The sequence below is a fragment of the Scyliorhinus canicula genome, unplaced genomic scaffold (assembly GCF_902713615.1).
Source record: "Scyliorhinus canicula unplaced genomic scaffold, sScyCan1.1, whole genome shotgun sequence".
NCBI lineage: Eukaryota > Metazoa > Chordata > Chondrichthyes > Carcharhiniformes > Scyliorhinidae > Scyliorhinus > Scyliorhinus canicula.
Window position 1 is genome coordinate 85286 of NW_024055462.1, and position 19712 is coordinate 104997.

Consider the following 19712-nt stretch of genomic DNA (forward strand, 5'->3'; position numbering starts at 1 on the left):
CCCCTCTTTGTTGGTGAAGTCGGGGCACAGTGGATTAACTAATGCCCCTCCCCCTCTCTCTATTGGGGAAGTGGGGGTACAGTGGATTAACTAAAGCCCCTCCCCCTCTCTGTTGGGGAAGTGGGGGTACAGTGGATTAACAATTTCACTTTCCCCTCTCTTTGATGGGGAATTGTTGGTCCATGTTTCTGTGTGACCCTCAATTCAGTTCCCAGTGGGTGTGATACAGCAACTTAAAGCTGACATTAATTTTAAAGGGATGGACAATGAGAGAAGCAGGAACACCGAGATTTAAATGTGGTGTTTATTTGTCTGAAATGGGGAATTGTCCGATTTCTCCTCAGCTGGAGGAAAGTCAATGAAGATATTTTGCTGAATCTTGGAATGAATCAGTTTTACTCTGTCTCTAACCCAGGGTGTATCTGAGCTGGGAGCTCTGGTTGTATCAGACTTGGTGCCGAGACCTGTAGAAATCCGGGTCTCATTGAGCAGATCAGCAAAGTGGAAGCTCCATTAATTAAGCGGCTGTACATTTAAATCACAATTGGAGGAAAAAACCTTTATTATTTTTATTTTAATTCGAAATATAACCAATAGATTATCATTGACATGAGTTAACGGTGTCCATCAGAGCGAGGGAAATGTTCACAAAACTGGGTTTACCGCTGGATTTATCAACCGTTCTGTTGATGATCTTCAAGGGGATGGCTTCATGTCCCACCACACAGGAGTAAGAAGCGCCGCTGGCCCACTCCTCCGCTGCAATGGATAACAGGCTGTACATGAAGAAGGAGCTATTGCCGTTCTCCGCCATCACCTCGGTGTTCTTGTAGTTCCCGGGATTCACCGGCTTGTCATTGACGGTCCACTTGACGAAGATCTCTCGGGGGGAGAAACCTCTCACTAAGCAGCTGAGGGAAACGAATCTCTGAGCGGAGACGTCTTCAGCCGAGGGCAGGAGGACAGAAACGGACGGTTCCCGCGGATTGGGATCTGCAGAAAATGTACAATAAATGTCAATAAAATGGGGAATTCCGGAGACAATGGAACCGCGGGTTAGATGTGAGAGAAATGTGTTTTGTGTTGGATTTTAAAGGTTTCCATTTTCCACTTTGGGATCTGTCCGGTTTCCCAGCTCGGAGCAGAGGTGGACACAATCCTTTTCCCTGAGAATTTACGGATATTGGATTCGAAAGTTTCAGAAAGTGTACAGCAGGGAAACAGGCCATTCGGCCCAACTGTTCTGTGCTGGTGTATCAACTCCACACCAGGCTCCTCCCACCTTACCCCAAGAGGATTGGGAAACTGCCAATGTGACACCCTTATTCAAAAGGGAGGGAGACAAAAACAGGTAACTATCGGCCAGGGACCTCAATAGCTGAGCATTTAGACATACAGAATATAATTAAGCAGAGATAACACGGCTTTGTGAAGGTAAATCATGCTTGACAAATTTATTGCAATTCTTTGAGGTGATAACGAGAAGGCTAGAGAGAGGGGGGCCAGTAGATGTAATATACATGAATTTCAAAACTGTGTTTAATAAGTGTATGTACTCGTGCAATGGCTGCAGATAGAAAACTGGTAGAAAGGCAAGTGGTGAGGACATAAAGTCTACAGAGGGACAGAGACAGCTTAAGTTACTGAGTAAAAACTTGGCAGATGGAACATAATGTTGGAAAATATGAGGTTAGACACTTTGGTAGGAGGAGGAACATAACGGAATATTATTTAGATGGAGAAAGACTGTAGAAAGCTGAAGTAACGGGGGAATTGGGGGTCCTCGTGCAGAAATCACACAAAGCAAGTTCTGCAGGTAATCTGGAGACAAATTGAATGTTGACATTTATTTCAAAGGGAATAGAATATATAAACATGGGGAAGTCCAGCTAAAACTATACAAGGTATTAGTTAGTCCACACCTGATATACTTTGAATAGCTTTGGTGCTCTTATCTAAGGAAGACAGATTGGTTTTGAAGGCAGTCCAGAGAAGGATCACGAGGTTGCCCCGGAGTATGGAGGGATTTTCTTATGATCTGAGGTTAACTAGGTTGGGCTGTACTTATTGGAGTTTAGAAGAATGAAGGCGACCCAATCGATACATGAAAGATTCTCAGGGAGCTTCTTAGGATAGATGCTGAGAGGTTGCTTTCCCTTGTGGGAGCATCTAGGAGCAGAGTGAATGATCGCAAAGTAAGGGTTCACCTATTTACTCCGGAGATTAGAAGGAATTTCCTCTCTCAGAAGGCAGTGAAGCTGTGGAATTATTTAACGCTGGGGGCTGTAGATTCTGGGTTGTTCTGTATGTTCAAGGTTGAGAGAGATAGATTTTAAATCAGTAATGGCGTCAAGGGATATGGGGATAAGGCGGGAAAGAGGAGTTGAAGATTATCACATCAGATCAGTCAGGACCTCATTGAAGGCTGGATCAGAGTTGATGGGCCCTATGGGCTACGTCTGCTCCCAAGTCTTGTGGTCTATGGTCTCGCTCCATCTAAACCCAATATCACTGTTTTTAATTCATTGTTCGTTCATCTGCATATCAATTCCCCCCTTAAACTCTAAATCTCAGAGTATTTAGTTAGTGGAATTACCAATCAGAATAGACCATAAATACACTGAATGCTAAATACTGACTGGTGCTCTGACACTGGAAATAGACACAATGACTCACTTGTTGCTTCAATCTCACCGCTCACCTATTTTTTTGTGGATTGAAATTCTTAAAGGAGTTGGCAGGTCCTGATGGCTCGCCACACAGTCAAACACAGCCCCACTCAGCCAGGCTTGTGTGGAGATGTTTAATTTGCTGACCACGCTCTCAGTATCTGCCCCAGGCTGGTCGGCAATCTCTGATTTCAGCGGCTTCTTCGCTTCACTCCAGGACACGTTGACTCCAAAAGGAGCATTCGAAATGACGCAGGTTAAGGTTACAGTCGCCTCCAGCAAGACCTGTTCTATTGGTGGTGGCAGTATTGTTACTGAGGCATCAGTGCAAACGGAAGGATCTGTGAATGAAAAAAGTGGAAATCAACCCAAGTTTGATCTTCAGAATCAGGTGAGAAGGATTCAGCCTGAACTCTAAATGGGAATAAATCAACTTCGAAGCATCAACCTCGAAATAATCAACTTCGAAGCATCAACCTCTAAAGATCGCCTTTAATCTTCGATACGCATTGGAAAACCAGTTTGGTTTCTGAAAACTATTCTCAATGTGAAATACAGTCAGCCCCGATATCATTCTAACGAATCAGTATTGCAGCATTCCCAATACAAATATTCCAGTCCTGATCTCAGGGACGAAGTACTGGAGGCAGATCCATAAATAGGTTGGATGAACTTTCCAACACTTCCCCCGGAGCTGTTATCAGTTAAGGGTTCCACACACCCACTGACTCTCAAATATAATCAGCTGTCTGAGGATAAAGCTGATATCAAGTCCACCAGGGGCTGGTTTAGCACAGGGCTAAATAGCTGGCTTTTAAAGTAGACCAAGAAAGGCCAGCAGCGCGGGTTCAATTCCCATACCAGCCTCCCCGAACAGGCGCCGGAATGTGGCGACGAGGGGCTTTTCACAGTAACTTCATTTGAAGCCTACTTGTGACAATAAGCGATTTTCATTTCATTGATTCACCTCACTCACTAAATTACTTCAAATTATAGGGATACATTTATTTCTATATTCATAAAATCGTGAATGGTCAGCAATCCTAATGCAGCTCTTACATCAGAATGAAACACAAACTACATGGCAACAAACTAGAAGTTATTCTGTGCTTTGTACTAACTTCAGTAAATTCCTGATTTGGATTAACATCAGAGTGCAGGATAATTTATTGTTTCCTCTGTTTGTGTCTCTTACCAGACGCGGTGATGTTGTGAATTTGGGTGACCTCTTCATGAGTGACCTGGCAGGTATAGACCGCTTTGCTGAACCATTCCCCAGCGGAGACTGTCAGCCGACTGCTCGCCGAGAAGTTCCCCTTCACTTCACAGGCGGGAGAGGTGACAATTCCTGAACCCATGGGTTGTCCATTCTTCAGCCACTTCACCGTCATTGACTTTGGATGGAAATCGTTGATTGAACAGACGATGGTTGCAAATTTCTGTCTTGTGATTTCTTCACTGGAACTCACGGTGAGGAGAACATTTGGAGCATAAATTCTGGGACCTTCAAGAAACACAATTAGATATTTCTTGCAGAAGAAATTGATGAAAAAAATGAGTTCATATGCTTTAAAACATGTTTGTGGTCAATAGACACAAAGCTGGATTTTCCAGGGATCAGAAATATGCAGAGTATTAAAATTAGTTATATCCAAGATCCTATACAAGGTAATCATAGGTTTCTGATTTTCACAGTTTCCACAACACTTACATGCCATTCCAATGCTCTTGTCTGAGCCGCTGTGTCGAACCTCACAGCTGATTTTGCTGCATCCCCCCTCTGACTCTGTGATGATTAACTGGCTGCTCAGGGTGTAGGTTCCCTTCTTGTTTCTCACTGACGGGTATTTCTTAACTCCAGTGATGATCGGCTGCCCATCTTTCTTCCAGGTAAGGCTGGTGATTTCTGGGGAGTAGTCCATCGCCAAACAGCCGTAGGTCACGGAGCCGTCGGTGTTGTGTTGCTGACAGGAGGAGACCAGGCTGTAGAGAGTGGGCGGAGACAGTGTCGCTGGGAGAGAATGGCCAATTGAACAAGTTAGACTCTGGGATTGTATTTATTCAGTAACCAAACATTTCAAAATTTGACGAGAACTATGTGTTTATTCCAACATTTTCCTAACAAATGCTACATCCACATTTCAGCTTCTATTAGTTCTATCATTTGAGAACCTCCATCTGTTGACCCCCCTCATTAGAAACTCACATCTTCCTCCGTCTCTATCACCTGGCATAAAACAACATTTTGATGCAATCTGAATGATGTAATTTGCATTGGATTGAACGCGAAAAGCGGAATATTTTCCCCATTATGTCAGCCATCATGTAAACAAAATGTAATATCCCATAGTCCCGAAGACTGCTCTCTCCGTTTGAGAGCTGACTGGTGGTGATTTAACCTGAGGGTCACCACACCTCAGGCCATCGGCAAGGTTGAGAATGGGGGTCTTCATGAATAACCTCAGCCGGTGCAGCAATTGAACCCGCGCTGCTGGGATTGATCTTCATTACGAACCAGCCGCCCAGCTAACTGAGCTGTGTACGTCACAAACCAGCTACCTGAGCTGTGTACGTCACAATCCAGCTGAGCTGTGTACGTCACAATCCAGCGGACTGAGTTGTGTACGTCACAATCCAGCTAACCGAGCTGTGTACGTCACAATCCAGCTAACTGAGCTGTGTACGTCACAATCCAGCTAACTGAGCTGTGTACGTCACAGTCCAGCTAACTGAGCTGTGTACGTCACAATCCTGCTCCCTGATTTGTGTACGTCACAACCCAGCTAACTGAGCTGTGTACGTCACAATCCAGCTAACTGAGCTGTGTACGTCACAATCCAGCTAACTGAGCTGTGTACGTCACAATCCAGCTAACTGCGCTGTGTACGTCACAATTCAGCTAACTGAGCTGTGTACGTCACAATCAACAGCACTTTGTGATAAAGAAGTTGTCTCTTCATTTATATCTTTGCGATTTTGGGAAATTCCCTTTGTTCAAACTGACTGATTGCCCCCTCCTCTCTCCACCTCACTACCCCCACTCCCCAAACCAGAGAATAGTGACTTTGCTTGAAAAATACCTTCGGAATGCACATTTATATAATTACAACAAAACTCTAAATTTGAGTAAGAGCAACATTCCCTAATTTTAGGATCATGAACATTAACAGCGGGAGGCGGCCATTCGGTCAGTCGAGCCTCCTCTCCCATTCAATAAGATCCTGGCTGTGCTGATTGTGATGTTAGCTCCACATTCCGCCTGTCACTGAGACCGGGCTGTCTGCAATCCCCCCGCTCCCCGCCCCGCGCTCTCTGTGCGTTCCCCCATCTCTCTGCGGTTCCCGCTGGATCTCTGCACCATTCGCCCGCTCCCGTCACTTTCTTGCAGTTCTCTGCTCTTTTCCACGGATCTCTGCACTTTCCCTCGACTCTGCATTTTTCCCCGGCTCATTGTGCTTTGCCCATGTGCGCTGCACTTTTCCCAGTTCTTTGGGGCTTTTCCCGGTTCCTGGCACTTTCCCTGGGCCCTTTGAGCCTTTCGCCAGCACCGTGCTCTTTACCCCGATTCTTACCGCTTATCGCCCACTTCATGGACTTTCTTCCGTCTCTCCTCACTTCACCCGGCTCCCAGCACTTCCCCCGGCTCTTTGCGTCTTCCCCCGGATCCCTGCACTTCCCCCAGCTCCCAGCACTTCCCCCGGCTCCCAGCACTGTGCTCCTTGCCCCGGCTCTCTGCGCTTTCCCCCGGCTCTCTGCTCCTCCTCCCGGCTCTCTGCGCTTTCCCCCGGCTCTCTGCACCTGCCCCCGGCTCTCTGCACCTTTCACCTGCTCTCTCTGATTCTTTCCAGCTCTCTGCCCTTTTCTCCGGCTCTCTGTGCGTTTCCCCACATCTCTGCCCTTTCTCCCCAACTCTGTCTTTTCGCCGCCTCTTTGCTCTTCTCCCCGCCCTCTCTGGGCTCCGACGCCTTTCCTCCGGCTCTCTGCACTTTCCCCAGGCTCTCCGCACTTTCCCCCGGCTGTCCACACTTTCCTCAGGCTCTCTGCGCCTTTCCTCCGGCTCCCGCCGCTCCCGTGTCATGAGCCACATTCGGGCGCCACTCGTCATCAGTTTCGCTCCAGTTCTCTATTCTTCTCTCGTTGCAGACGCCCCCGTGCCGATTTCCTGAGTATGAGTTACTGTGGGTGAGTTAGTAACTGAGTGAGGGTAGGAGGGTAAGTGCGGGTGAGTGAGTAACCGAGTGAGGGTCGGAGAGTGCGTGCCCGTGAGTGAGTTGGGATAGATGAGTGTTGATGAGTGGCAAATCAGGGTGACTGACTGAGTCAGGGTAAATGGGCGAGTGTGCGTCACCGAGGATGAATCAGTCAAAATGAGTGATGCTGGGTGAGTGAGGTTGTGTAGTGAGTGTGAGTGAAGATGAGTGAGCGAGGGTGGGTGAGAGAGGGTGGGTGTGAGGTGGGGGAGTCAGGGGATTGACTGCCAGTGAGTGAATGGAGTGGGTGAACAAATGAGGCGGAGTCAGTGAGCGTGGGTGCGTGAGGTTGGGTGAGTGAGGGAGGATGAATGAGTCAGGATGATTGAGTGAGGGTGAATGAGGGAGGATAAATGAGTGAGTGTAGGTGAGTGAGGACGTATGAGTGTGGCTAAGTGAGCGAGGCGTGTCATTGATAATTAGTCATGATGTGGAGATGCCGGCGTTGGACTGGGGTGAGCACAGTAAGAAGTCTTACAACACCAGGTTAAAGTCCAACAGGTTTGTTTCAAACACGAGCTTTCGGAGCACGGCTCCTTCATCAGGTGAATGGAAAGGCTTGTTCCAGAAATGTTTATATAGACACAGTCAGAGATGCCCCGGAATGCGAGCACCTGCAGGCAATCAAATCATCAAAGATGCAGAGAGAGAGGTAACTCCAGGTTAAAGAGGTGTGAATTGTCCCAAGCCAGTTCAGTCGGTAGGCCTCTGCAAGTCCAGGCTTGTTGGTGGGGGCCGAATGCAATGCGACATGAATCCCAGATCCCGGTTGAGTCCGCATTCATGCGTGCGGAACTTAGCTATAAGTTTTTGCTCAGCAATTTTGCGTTGTCGCGTCTCACTTCCCCCGGCTCTTTGCGTCTTCCCCCGGCCTTCAGGAGACGTTGTCGCGTCTCCTGAAGGAGGCCTTCAGGAGACGCGACAACGCAAAATTGCTGAGCAAAACTTATAGCTAAGTTCCGCACGCATGAATGCGGACTCAACCGGGATCTGGGATTCATGTCGCATTACATTCGGCCCCCACCAACAAGCCTGGACTTGCAGAGGCCTACCGACTGAACTGGCTTGGGACAATTCACACCTCTTTAACCTGGAGTTACCTCTCTCTCTGCATCTTTGATGATTTGATTGCCTGCAGGTGCTCGCATTCCGGGGCATCTCTGACTGTGTCTATATAAACATTTCTGGAACAAGCCTTTCCATTCACCTGAAGAAGGAGCCGTGCTCCGAAAGCTCGTGTTTGAAACAAACCTGTTGGACTTTAACCTGGTGTTGTAAGACTTCTTACATTGATAATTAGTGGGAGGGTGAGTGAGGGTGGGTGCGTGATGGTGGTAAAGTGAGTGAGGGGATGGTGTGGGTGGATGAGGGTGTGTGTATGAGTTTGGGTGTGTGAGTGAGGGTGAATTAGGGTGCGTGAATGAGAGTGAGAGAGTGAGTGTGGGTGAGTGGGAGTGAGTGTGGGTGAGGGAGTAAATGAGGGCGAGTGATAGTGGGTGACGGTGAGTGGGTGTGTCTGGTGTGTGAGTGAGGAAGTGTGAGTGAAGGCGCGTGAAAGAGGGTGGGTACAAGTCTTTGTAAGTGAGGGTGAATGAGTGAGGCTATGTGAGTGAGGGTGAAATGCGTCAGGGTAGGCGTGTGAGGGAGGACGGGGGAGTGATGATGAGTTAGAGGGTGAGTGAGTGTGGGTGAGTTAGGGTGAGTGATGGTAGTTGAATGAGGATGAGGGAGAATGTGTGAGTGAGTGTGGGTTACTGAATGAGGGTGTGTGAGAATGAGTGAGGGTGGGTGGGAAATGAAGTGAAATGAAAATGAAATGAAAATCGCTTATTGTCACGAGTAGGCTTCAAGTAAGTTACTGTGAAAAGCCCCTAGTCGCCACATTCCAGCGCCTGTTCGGAGAGTGAGGGTGGGTGAGTGAGTGACGATGGGTGAAGGTGGGTGGGTGTTTCAGGATGAATGAGTGAGGGAGGGTGAGTGAATCAGGGTGGGTGAGTGAGGGAGAGTGAGTGTGTGTGAATGAGAGTGAGTGAGCTAGGTTGGGGGAGTAAGGGTAAAACAATGAGGATGAGTGATGGTGAATGAGGATTGGTGAGTGTGTGGGGGTGCGAGTGAGGGTAGGTGAGTGAGAATGTGTCAGGGAGGGTGGTGGGTGAGTGTGTCAGGGAGGGCGGGTGAGTGAGAGAGTCAGGGAGTGTGGGTGAGTGAGGGTGGGAGATTGAGACTGTGTCAGGGAGAGTGGGTGAGTGTGACTGTGCCAGGGAGGGTGGGTGAGTGGTGGGTGGGTGAGTGAGAGTGTGTCAGGGAGGGTCGTTGACTGAGAGTATCAGGGAGGGTGGGTGAGTGAGAGTGTGTCAGGGAGTGTGGGTGAGTGAGAGTGTGTCAAGGAGGGTCGGGGAGTAAGAGTGTGTTAGGGAGGGTGTGTGAATGAGTGTGTCAGGGAATGTGGGTGAGTGAGAGTGTGTTAGGGAGGGTGGGTGAGTGTGTGTGTGTGTGTCAGGGAGGGTGTGTGAGTGAGAATGTGTCAGGGAGGGTGGGTGAGTGAGAGTGTGTCAGGGAGGGTGGGTGTGTGAGTGTGTGTCAGGGATGGTGGGTGAGGGAGTGTGTCAGGGAGGGTGGGTGAGTGAGAGAGTCAGGGAGTGTGGGTGAGTGAGGGTGGGAGATTGAGACTGTGTCAGGGAGAGTGGGTGAGTGTGACTGTGCCAGGGAGGGTGGGTGAGTGTGGGTGGGTGAGTGAGACTGTGTCAGGGAGGGTCGTTGACTGAGAGTATCAGGGAGGGTGGGTGAGTGAGAGTGTGTCAGGGAGTGTGGGTGAGTGAGAGTGTGTCAAAGAGGGTCGGGGAGTAAGAGTGTGTTAGGGAGGGTGTGTGAATGAGTGTGTCAGGGAATGTGGGTGAGTGAGAGTGTGTTAGGGAGGGTGGGTGTGTGTGTGTGTGTGTGTCAGGGAGGGTGTGTGAGTGAGAATGTGTCAGGGAGGGTGGGTGAGTGAGAGTGTGTCAGGGAGGGTGGGTGTGTGAGTGTGTGTCAGGGATGGTGGGTGAGGGAGTGTGTCAGGGAGGGTGTGTGAATGAGAGTGTGTCAGGGAGGGTGGGTGTGAGTGTGTCAGGGAGGGTGGGTGAGTGAGAGTGTGTAAGGGAGGGTGGGTGAGTGAGAGAGTCAGGGAGTGTGGGTGAGTGAGGGTGGGAGATTGAGACTGTGTCAGGGAGAGTGGGTGAGTGTGACTGTGCCAGGGAGGGTGGGTGAGTGTGGGTGGGTGTGTGAGAGTGTGTCAGGGAGGGTCGTTGACTGAGAGTATCAGGGAGGGTGGGTGAGTGAGAGTGTGTCAGGGAGTGTGGGTGAGTGAGAGTGTGTCAAGGAGGGTCGGGGAGTAAGAGTGTGTTAGGGAGGGTGTGTGAATGAGTGTGTCAGGGAATGTGGGTGAGTGAGAGTGTGTTAGGGAGGGTGGGTGAGTGAGAGTGTGTCAGAGAGATTGGGTGAGTGTGTGTGTGTCAGGGAGGGTGGGTGGGTGAGAGTGTGTCGGGAGGGGGGTGTGAGTGTGTGTGTGTCAGGTAGGGTGGGTGAGTGTGTGTGTGTGTCAGGGAGGGTGTGTGAGTGAGAATGTGTCAGGGAGGGTGGGTGAGTGAGAGTGTGTCAGGGAGGGTGGTGTGTGTGAGTGTGTGGTCAGGGATGGTGGGTGAGGGAGTGTGTCAGGGAGGGTGTGTGAATGAGAGTGTGTCAGGGAGGGTGGGTGTGAGTGTGTCAGGGAGGGTGGGTGAGTGAGAGTGTGTAAGGGAGGGTGGTGAGTGAGAGTGTGTCAGGGAGGGTCGGTGAATGAGTGTGTGTCAGGGAGGGAGGATGAGTGAGTGTGGAACGTGTGAGTACGCTTGGGTGAGTGTTCAAGAGGTGAGGGTGGGTGTGACAGTAGATGGGGGGTATGAGAGGGTGTGTAAATGAGGGTTGGGAGTGTGAGGATAGTTGAGTGAGGGTAGGTGAGTGAGGTTGAGTGAATGAGGGTGGGTGAGTGAGGATGGATGGAATGGTAGGTGAGTGAGGCTGAGTGAATGAGGGTGGGTGAGTGAGGGTGGATGAGAGGGTAGGTGAGTGAGGGTGGGTGTCAGGGTAGGTGAGTGAGGGTGGTGTGAGGGTGGGTGAGTGAGGGTGAGTGTGAGGGTAGGGTGAGTGAGGGTGGGTGTGAGGGTGGGTGAGTGAAGGTGAGTGTGAGGGTAGGTGAGTGAGGGTGGGTGTGAGGGTGGGTGAGTGAAGGTGAGTGTGAGGGTAGGTGAGTGAGGGTGGGTGTTAGGATGGGGGAGTGAGGGTCAATCAGTGACTGTGAGCATGGTGAATGAGGGTAAGTGAATGAGTGAAGATAGGTGAGTGAGTGAGTGAGTGAGTGACCGTGTGTGAGTGATCATTCCCGGGTGCTCCCAGCCCCATTAGGACGATGTTTCCCTGGATGATTTTCCGCCAGGGCTCAGCTTTCTGTTGCCTGTTATCCACAGCCGAGCTGGGGCTCCTCCATTCGGCTCCCCACCCCCTCCTCTTCCTCTCCATCCATCCTGTCCTTATTCTCCACATTGATCAGCTTTCAGTAACACTGGCTGTGTACAGTCAGACAGCAGTGTAGATCACTGGGCAGCTACTTTAATACTTTCAGTAACACCGGCTGTGTAAAGTCAGACAGCAGTGTAGATCACTGGGCAGCTGCTTTAATGCCGATGTCATTTCATTTTTCACTAAACAATTCAGAACTGGAACAATGAACATTTCTGCAACTTATGCATTTCATTTTGCAAATGGGAATTTTTAGTAATATTATTGCAATACTGTGTCAGAGAGAGTGTGTTGTATTTCTTCATTCTTGTGATGTAGACGTCTCTGGCTCGGCCAGCATTTATTTCCCATTCCTTATTGCACTTGACAAGATGGTGGTGAGCTTCCTTCATCAACCACTCAGTCCATCTGGTGTTGTGTCGGGGGCAGTTACAGGATGTTGAACCAGCGAAATTGAAGGAATGGTGTTGAGTGACCTGGGGAAGAACTTACAGTTGGTGTGTCTGCTGTCCTTGTCCACATTGTAATGTCATGGGTTTCGAAGGTATTGTCTAAGGAGTCTTCATGAGCTTCTGCAGTGGATCTTTAGATGGTAGACAAGCTTTGGGGAGACGGAGTTGAGTTTTACACCGCAGGATTCCTCACCTCTGATCAGTTCTTCTGGCCACAAATTGTACGTGGCTCATCCAGATCACTTTCAGGTCCATGTTAATCCCTCGCATGTTGATGGTGGGGGATTCAATGATGAATGCCAAGAGGTGATCATAAGATCCATTCTTGCTGGGGTGACCATTTCCTTCAAGTGTGTGACGTGATTGTTACTGACCACTTGTTAGCCGAAGCCTGGACATAGCCCCCATCTTGTTTTATTTGCAGATAAACCTCTTCAGTATCTGCACAGTTAATAATGGTGCTGAACAAGCTGCAATCATCAGAGACAACCCCACTTCTCACTTTAATGTTTAAAGAAGGTCATTGGCGAATAAACTGAAAAGACAATGCTCTGAGGAACTTTTGATGTGATGTCCTGGAATTGAGATGATTGACCTCCAGCAGCGGAAACCATCTGCCTTGGTGCTGGTTATGACTCCAACCAGCAGAGATTGTTCTCCTGGTTCCCATCGATTCCATTTTTGTTTTGGTTGCTTGACGCCACACTCGTTCAAAATGCTGCCTTGATGTCAAATTCAGTCATTTTCACCTGTGTGTCGAAGAGTGTGTGGTGCGTGAGAGAGTGTGCGTAAGTGGCTGCATATGTATGTGCATACATGCGTGTAAATGTGTGTGTGTTCTGAGAGAGATAGATCAAGACTGTGTGTAATGAGAGAGTGCATGTGTGAGTGTGCAAGAGAGCATGTGTGCAAGAGAGCATGTGTTTGAGAGAGCATGTGTGTGAAGAAACTGTGTGTGTGAGAGATCATGTGTGTGAGAGAGCATGTGTGTGAGAGAGCATGTGTGTGAGAGAGAATGTTTGTGAGAGAGCATGTGTGTGAGAGACTGTGTGTGAGAGAGCATGTGTGTGAGAGAGCATGGTGTGTGAGAGAGCATGTGTGGCAGAACACGTACGTGTGAGAGAGTGTTTGTGTGAGAAAGCGTATGTGTGAGAAAGCCTGTGTTCACCAGCATGCAAGGAGTGTTGTGAGAGAGTGTTGTATGTGAGCGAGAATGTGTAGTGGAGCACGTGTGTGTGCGATAGAGTATGTGTGAGCGAGCATGTGTGGCAAAGCATGTATGTGTGAGAGAGTGTGTGTGTGGTGACAGAGCATGAGTGTGAGAGGGTAACGTGTGGTGGAGCACGTGAGTGTGAGAGAGTGTGTGTAAGAGAGCATGCATGTGAGAGAGCGTGTGTGCACGAGAGCATGTGTGTGAAAGAATGTGTGAGAAAGCCTGTATACGAGAGAGTGTGAGTGTGGGCTACCGTGTATGTGAGAGACCGAATGTGTGAGATAGAATATGTGTGAGAGAGCATGTGTGCAAAAAGATACGTGTGTGTGAGAAACCATATGTATGAGAGAGAGCGTGTGCCTCAGAGAGCATGTATGTGAGAGAGCATGTATGTGAGAGAGCATGTGTGTGAGAGAGTGTGTGTGGAAGAGAGCCTGTGTGTGTGAGAGAATGTGTGCAAGAGTGTGTGTGTGAACACATGTGTGTCAGAGAGTGTGTGCAAGAGAGAGGTTCTGTGAGAGAGGGTATGTGTGAAAGAGCATGTGTGCAAGAGACCAGGTGTGCAAGTGAGCCTGTGTGTGAGAGAGTGTGAGAACGAGAGAGTGTGTGTGCGAGAACATGAGTGCAAGAGAGCGCATGTGTGAGAGAGTGTGTGGGTGAGAAAGCATGTGTGAGAGGGAGCATGTGTGTGAGTCTGGAGAGAGCATGTGTGCGAGCTTGTGTGCGAAAAAGCATGTGTGCAAAAGAGCGCGTATGTGAGGAGAGCATGGTATGCAAGAGACTGTGTATGAGAGCACGGGTGTGTGGGAGAGCGTGTGTATGAGAGAGCATGTGTATGAGAGAGCATGTGTATGAGAGAGAGTGCGTGTGAGGGTGCGTGTGTGCAAGAGATAATTTATGCGAGAGAGAGTGTGTGTGAGAGAGAGCCTGTGAGAGAGGGAGATTGAGTGTATGAAAGAGAGTAATACGTGCCTCTGTGTGTGTTTGTGAGAGAGTGTGAGACATATATGCTATTTTTGGGAGTGAGACTGTGATAGTGCATGTGAAACAGTGTGCAGGTGTGTTTGGGAGATTGCATGTGAGAAAGATGAGAGTGTCTGAGAGCGAATGCATTTGAGAGAGAATGAGTGTGTGGAAGAGAATAGAGAGGGAGATGAAATGGAAAAAATGAAAATCGCTTATTGTCACGAGTAGGCTTCAATGAAGTTACTGTGAAAAGCCCCTAGTCGCCACATTCCGGCGCGGCTGGTACAGGAATTGAACCGTGCTGCTGGCCTGCTGGTCTGCTTGAAAGCCAGCTATTGAGCTCAGTGAGCTAAACCAGCCCCTGTGGTGTCGATTGTGAGAGCCCCTGTGATAATGTGCCTGTTGTGAGAGAGAGTGGGTGACAGAGTGTTTGTGTGTCAGAGATAGTTGGAGGAGAGAGAACGACAGCGAGGGCATGGAAGAGAATGGGCGTGTGAGGCTGTGTGTGTGTATGTGTGAGAGACAGAGGGCGGGAATTTTCCATAAACTGACATCGAAATTGGGAAATGTGATTTGGCGGAGAATAGCTTCCGATACCAAGTCAGGACAGGCCCGATTTGATGCCAATCACGATTCTCCATTACCTCAAAAACGGCGTCAATGCGTTGACTCCACACATACAGTGGGCACCATTTGCATAATCATTAACGGGCCCAACTGGTATCGCCAGGGTCATTGCGATTCTCCACCTCCGATTAGCTGGCGTTCCCAATGGCGTGGTTCACTTGTGCTTTTAAAAATCGTGAATCTGGCGTGGTGGCTGCTGAGGAAGGGAGAGGGGGTATGGAAGGTGTCCAACATCGCCTTAGTTTGCAGACAGTTGTGCCGCTGGCTAGGGGGCTTCTGCCAGGGCCGTGGGTAATAGCGGGACTTGACCAGGAGGTGGGCTGTGTGGGGGAGGGGGGTGGACAAACAAGTATACATTGACGCCGCCGGCAAAGCAGCATGCAACTGCGCACAACCACTAACAGCCCACTTTGAACCTGGTGCCCTCTGGCCCCAGCCGACCGGTTGTATGGGTGCACTCCAGCATACCAGTACCATCTTGGTGGCCTGGGATATGTGGTGTGGGACTGTAATGTGTATGTGTGGCTGCAGCTTGTCAGCCTGCAGAGTGTCGATCACGGACCCGGCGTGGTCCTGCACCATTTTTCAGTGGAATCGAGTGTGTTCCACGCGGTACGGGTGCTAGCCCCTCAACGGTAGCAGAATCGGTCCAGGTGTGGCGCCGGTTTTACTGTCGTAAAAGTCCACAGATTCTCCACGGATTCTCCATCAGCACTTTATGTAGTTTAATGTCATCACAGAGATCAGTGGTTTGAAATAAAGATAGAAACCAGGAAACATTCACATCGAAAACTGATTACCTGAATCGACGCGACACACTGCATCGACCCGAGTAAGGAAATGCATTGTAACTAAATTCATTTTCGGTACAATTAAACATTCTCCAAAAGCTTTGATATTGCGCGCCAGTGTGTCAATTGCAGGAGGTCGCTTATGTTGAATTAGTTAGTACTAATATTGCATTGCTAGTTATTGGTAATGTCTATTCGTTGCCTTGTTAACTGATCCTGTACCATAATATAAATAATACAAAAATGTTTTTCTATAATTCGAAACCTGCTCCAGCTTGAAACTTTGTTAAATAATTTAGGTTTAATTAAATCTTTGGCAAAGTTAAACAATAAACTTAAAATAGCCGGATGGAAACATTCAGACACGTAGAATATATCATCTGTGTGTCAAAGCGGTTCTCCCCGAGTTGATAAACTGTCATGATTGAAACTATATATATTTACACATTGTAAAGACCCTGGCAGTTTGTGATGAATAAAATGCTTCCTAGATTTAAGAACTCAGGCAATCCCTGTAATTTATTATTAAAAATATTGTTAAAAAAAGGAGATCCAATTTATCAGTGTGAAACATTGTGAAAACACTTCATTCAGATCCAATACAGCACGGCAACATAATGAACAAACTAAGGAGAAAAGTTCTTGCTTAATTTAATAATTGTTGGGTTACGGGTATAGGGGTGGATACGTGGTTGAGTAGGGTGATCATGGCTCGGCACAACATGAAGGGCCTGTTCTGTTCTATGTTCTATGTAACCATCAGTTAACATTTTAAAATACCCTAATATATCTGTAATTCGTTTCTTTATTCCGAAACCTGTCGATTTGTTCACTCCAATCGGTGTCCAAGAGATTCAAACACGTAGACTGTTTGCATTGACCAGAAAACCTGTAACCGCTCAGTGTCACCGAGTTTAAACAATACAGAAACAATACAGAAACGGCCCAACCGCTTCACAAATTGTACGTATTCAAAGTCACCCAGACCACAAGCCTCTCAGCAAGACAACAACAAAACACATCACTGAGGGACTGAAACCCATTTCCGAGAATTCTACACTTAACAGAATCAAACTTAACATTTCAAAAACATCTCAATATCAAATGCAGCAAACCAGCTCGACCCACGAGAGCAAACATTGCAGAAAAGCCAGGCTGTTATTGCAGAAATAACTTACATCGAAAGGGTGCCTTGAACCATGGCTACGTTTAATCTACAATCAGGCCTGTTTTCTGCCTCTAATCATGTGTCAAGTAGGTCCAAACGCGTATATTGTTTTCATTCAATTACAAAACATGTAACCAGTCGGTGTCACCGAGTTTAAACAATGCGGAAACGCCAAACCGTTTCACGCATTTTCCTTATTCAATGTCACCCAGATACAAGAAAAATACGACATCACATCACCGAGGGACTGAACTCGCTTCATGGAGAAAGGCAGCTCAATTCAAAAAATAGTTTCAAAAGAACCAAACATAACATTTAAAGAAAATATCAATCGAGAAGCCACCAAATCCGCTTGTCATCAAATGAATGAATAATTAAACAGAAATATGAAGAATATCCTCAGCATTGTGAATAAGCTGAACATGATCAATAAATTGACGCAGAAACGTTAGAGTTTTTTGTTAATATTGGGTTCGAGTTCTAAAACACTTGGTGGTAAAACTTGCAACCACCAAATGTCACCGAGACTTTTTTTTAAATTTAGTGCCCCAATAATTTTTTTCCAATTAAGGGCAATTTAGCATGGCCAATTCACCTAACCTGCACAGTCGAACCCCATATTACAATGCAGAAACAATACGCAAAACGCCAAACCGCTTCACAATTGTAACTTATTCAAAGTCACCCAGAACACAGTCGCCGACATTAAACATTGCAGAAACGCCAAACTGTTTTAACAGACGTTTGTATTTAAGTACCCAGCCACACAGTATCCTCAGGAAATAAACACCAAATCACATAACCGGGACTAAATCCCTCAGCAGCAGACACCTTTGTGTCAAGAGGCAGAGTAATTCTCGAACCCTTTTCAGCCAAATCACGTGAAACATTACAAAAAAATGTCAATACAGAATCCAGCAAACAACGCAATTCAGTGAACGAATGAATTGTTAAATAAATCAAAATAGAAACAACGACTGAAATAAACACACAAGCCATGAAATAATTGTAACCGGTTCTTACCTGCAGTCACCGTCACCAGATGGGCCCTTGTCCCCAGTAAGTCTAAAGTAGTCACAGTGTCACATTCCCTGGGCAGCTCCACAATACATTAACCGCACCTGCACAAAATAGACAGAATCCACCACTGTTTTAAATATTCACAAACCAACGGCAAATTAAGTCACAATGAATTTTCATTAATTATAATTGTATTTGTGGATTTCGCTTGCCTGCTCAGAAATGACCCTAATGTTTATATTTCAGAGTAAACACAGGGCATGTTACTGAAAACGCGAACGGATTTCGTGAATAATTATCAGTGTTCCCAAATTATTTCTCTCGTTATTTGGGCAGTGATGAACATAATTATACTTCACTGTGAATAAAGTTGGATTGTAAAAAGCGAGCACTGAGCCAGCCTCAGTTAATTAGTGCTGAGGGGCTTTTTGTATTGACAGTAACTGCTGTGCCCCAGTTATCACAGTGAGACACAGCGTGTCAAATACTGCGGCAGACTGTTAACTGTAAAATACAGAGATTTAATTTCACTGCTCTCCCAAAAAACTAACTCTGTCTCTTCCAAGAGCGAATGGTGTGAGCTATTTCAGCTTGTCTTGGTCATTACATTTATAAAGAGATCGGAACACGTTTAAAACCCTCTGTGCACATTTAGCGTGTCGGTCAACAGAGATAAAGTGGAAGATTTTTATACCTTTTTATAAACTAATATTGTGTTTTATTTAAGCCTCATTTAAGTTGGCAATCCTGCTGTGACGCTGATCACCAATTTGAACAAACTCTTTCACTGAGGTTTTTGTATGAGGATGTCGCTGTGCACAGCACTGTGACCCACTGTAGTCACAGTGACAGACAGCCGCACAAATACTGCACTCACTCTCTGTTCAGTCCTGCCGCTCAATGTTCACTTCAATACAAGTTTACTTGATTTAATTACAATTTATAACAGCAGTTTATCAAACCCAATGTACAGAGACTTTCTCCAAGTATCAGAATAATAAAACGATGATTATATCCAGGTCTGTCATTGCTGAAATAAACAGACAAAAGCTCATCCTATTAGATCGATTGGTTTGTTAGGTTTTACTGTTTAATTTTCTCTGTGTTAGTTATGTAAGAAGCAGCTTGTGTTTTGACTCTGATCACTGACATTAATATTACATTTGAATCAAGTACTGACCTTCAGGTTAAGTTGCAAGTTGCTGAATTCCCTCTCGAGCTGTTCTTGTGCGGGTCCAGCCCTGGTTCCTCTCGCTGTGGTATCCAGCACAGTAATAGATGGCGGTGTCTTCGGTCTTCAGGTTCGTCATGGCCAAAGAGAAGATGTTGTTTGAAGTGTCTTTGGACGGAGTAAATCGATTCTGAATTACTGGGGCGTAGTAGTTGCTGGATGAACTATAATACTGAAGCAGCCACTCCAGCCCCTGTCCGGGAACCTGTCGGAACCCACTGCATGTAAGCGGTGCTGAGATCGAAGCCGCTGGTTTTACAGGTCAGTGTCAGGGAGCCTCCGGGACGCCCTGGTCGCTGCCTCTGGCTGAGTCAACACAACATCCGACTGGACACCTGTAAAAATATATCAAAAAGCCCGAGGAATTAATGCTGGTGAAATGATTGGTGACTCTGGAACATTCAGAGAGAGACTAACACTGAGACAGTAACAGTGAGAGACTTGGACAATAAAAACTACTCACGGGATAAGAAAGTCAGCAACAGACTGAGAGAATGGCCCACCTCATCATTCTGGTCATTTGGGGGAAATGGTTGTAGTCAGGAACTCAGTGAACAAACCAGCTCCCGGACTGTTGGATTCGGGTCCCAGTGAGCGGCATTTAAATACCCGGCAGAAGGGGGCGGCTTTCCAGGCGCCGCCTGTTGATTCCCTGGTGGAGGCGGCGACTGGATCACGTCCCACCTTCCACACCCACAACAGAATGGACTCAGATATTTCAATAGGTTATTATTTGAAAAACGAATTTTGATCGGTATCGGTTTATTTGTTTGGCTGGAAGGATTAATTGTAATG

The 19712-nt window shown here is 47.4% G+C and overlaps 1 pseudogene; it reads right to left on the minus strand.

Moving 5' to 3' along the window:
• Positions 1–544: 544 nt before the first annotated feature.
• On the minus strand, positions 545–19456 carry LOC119959769 (annotated as a pseudogene).
• Between the last annotated feature and the right edge of the window lie 256 nt (positions 19457–19712).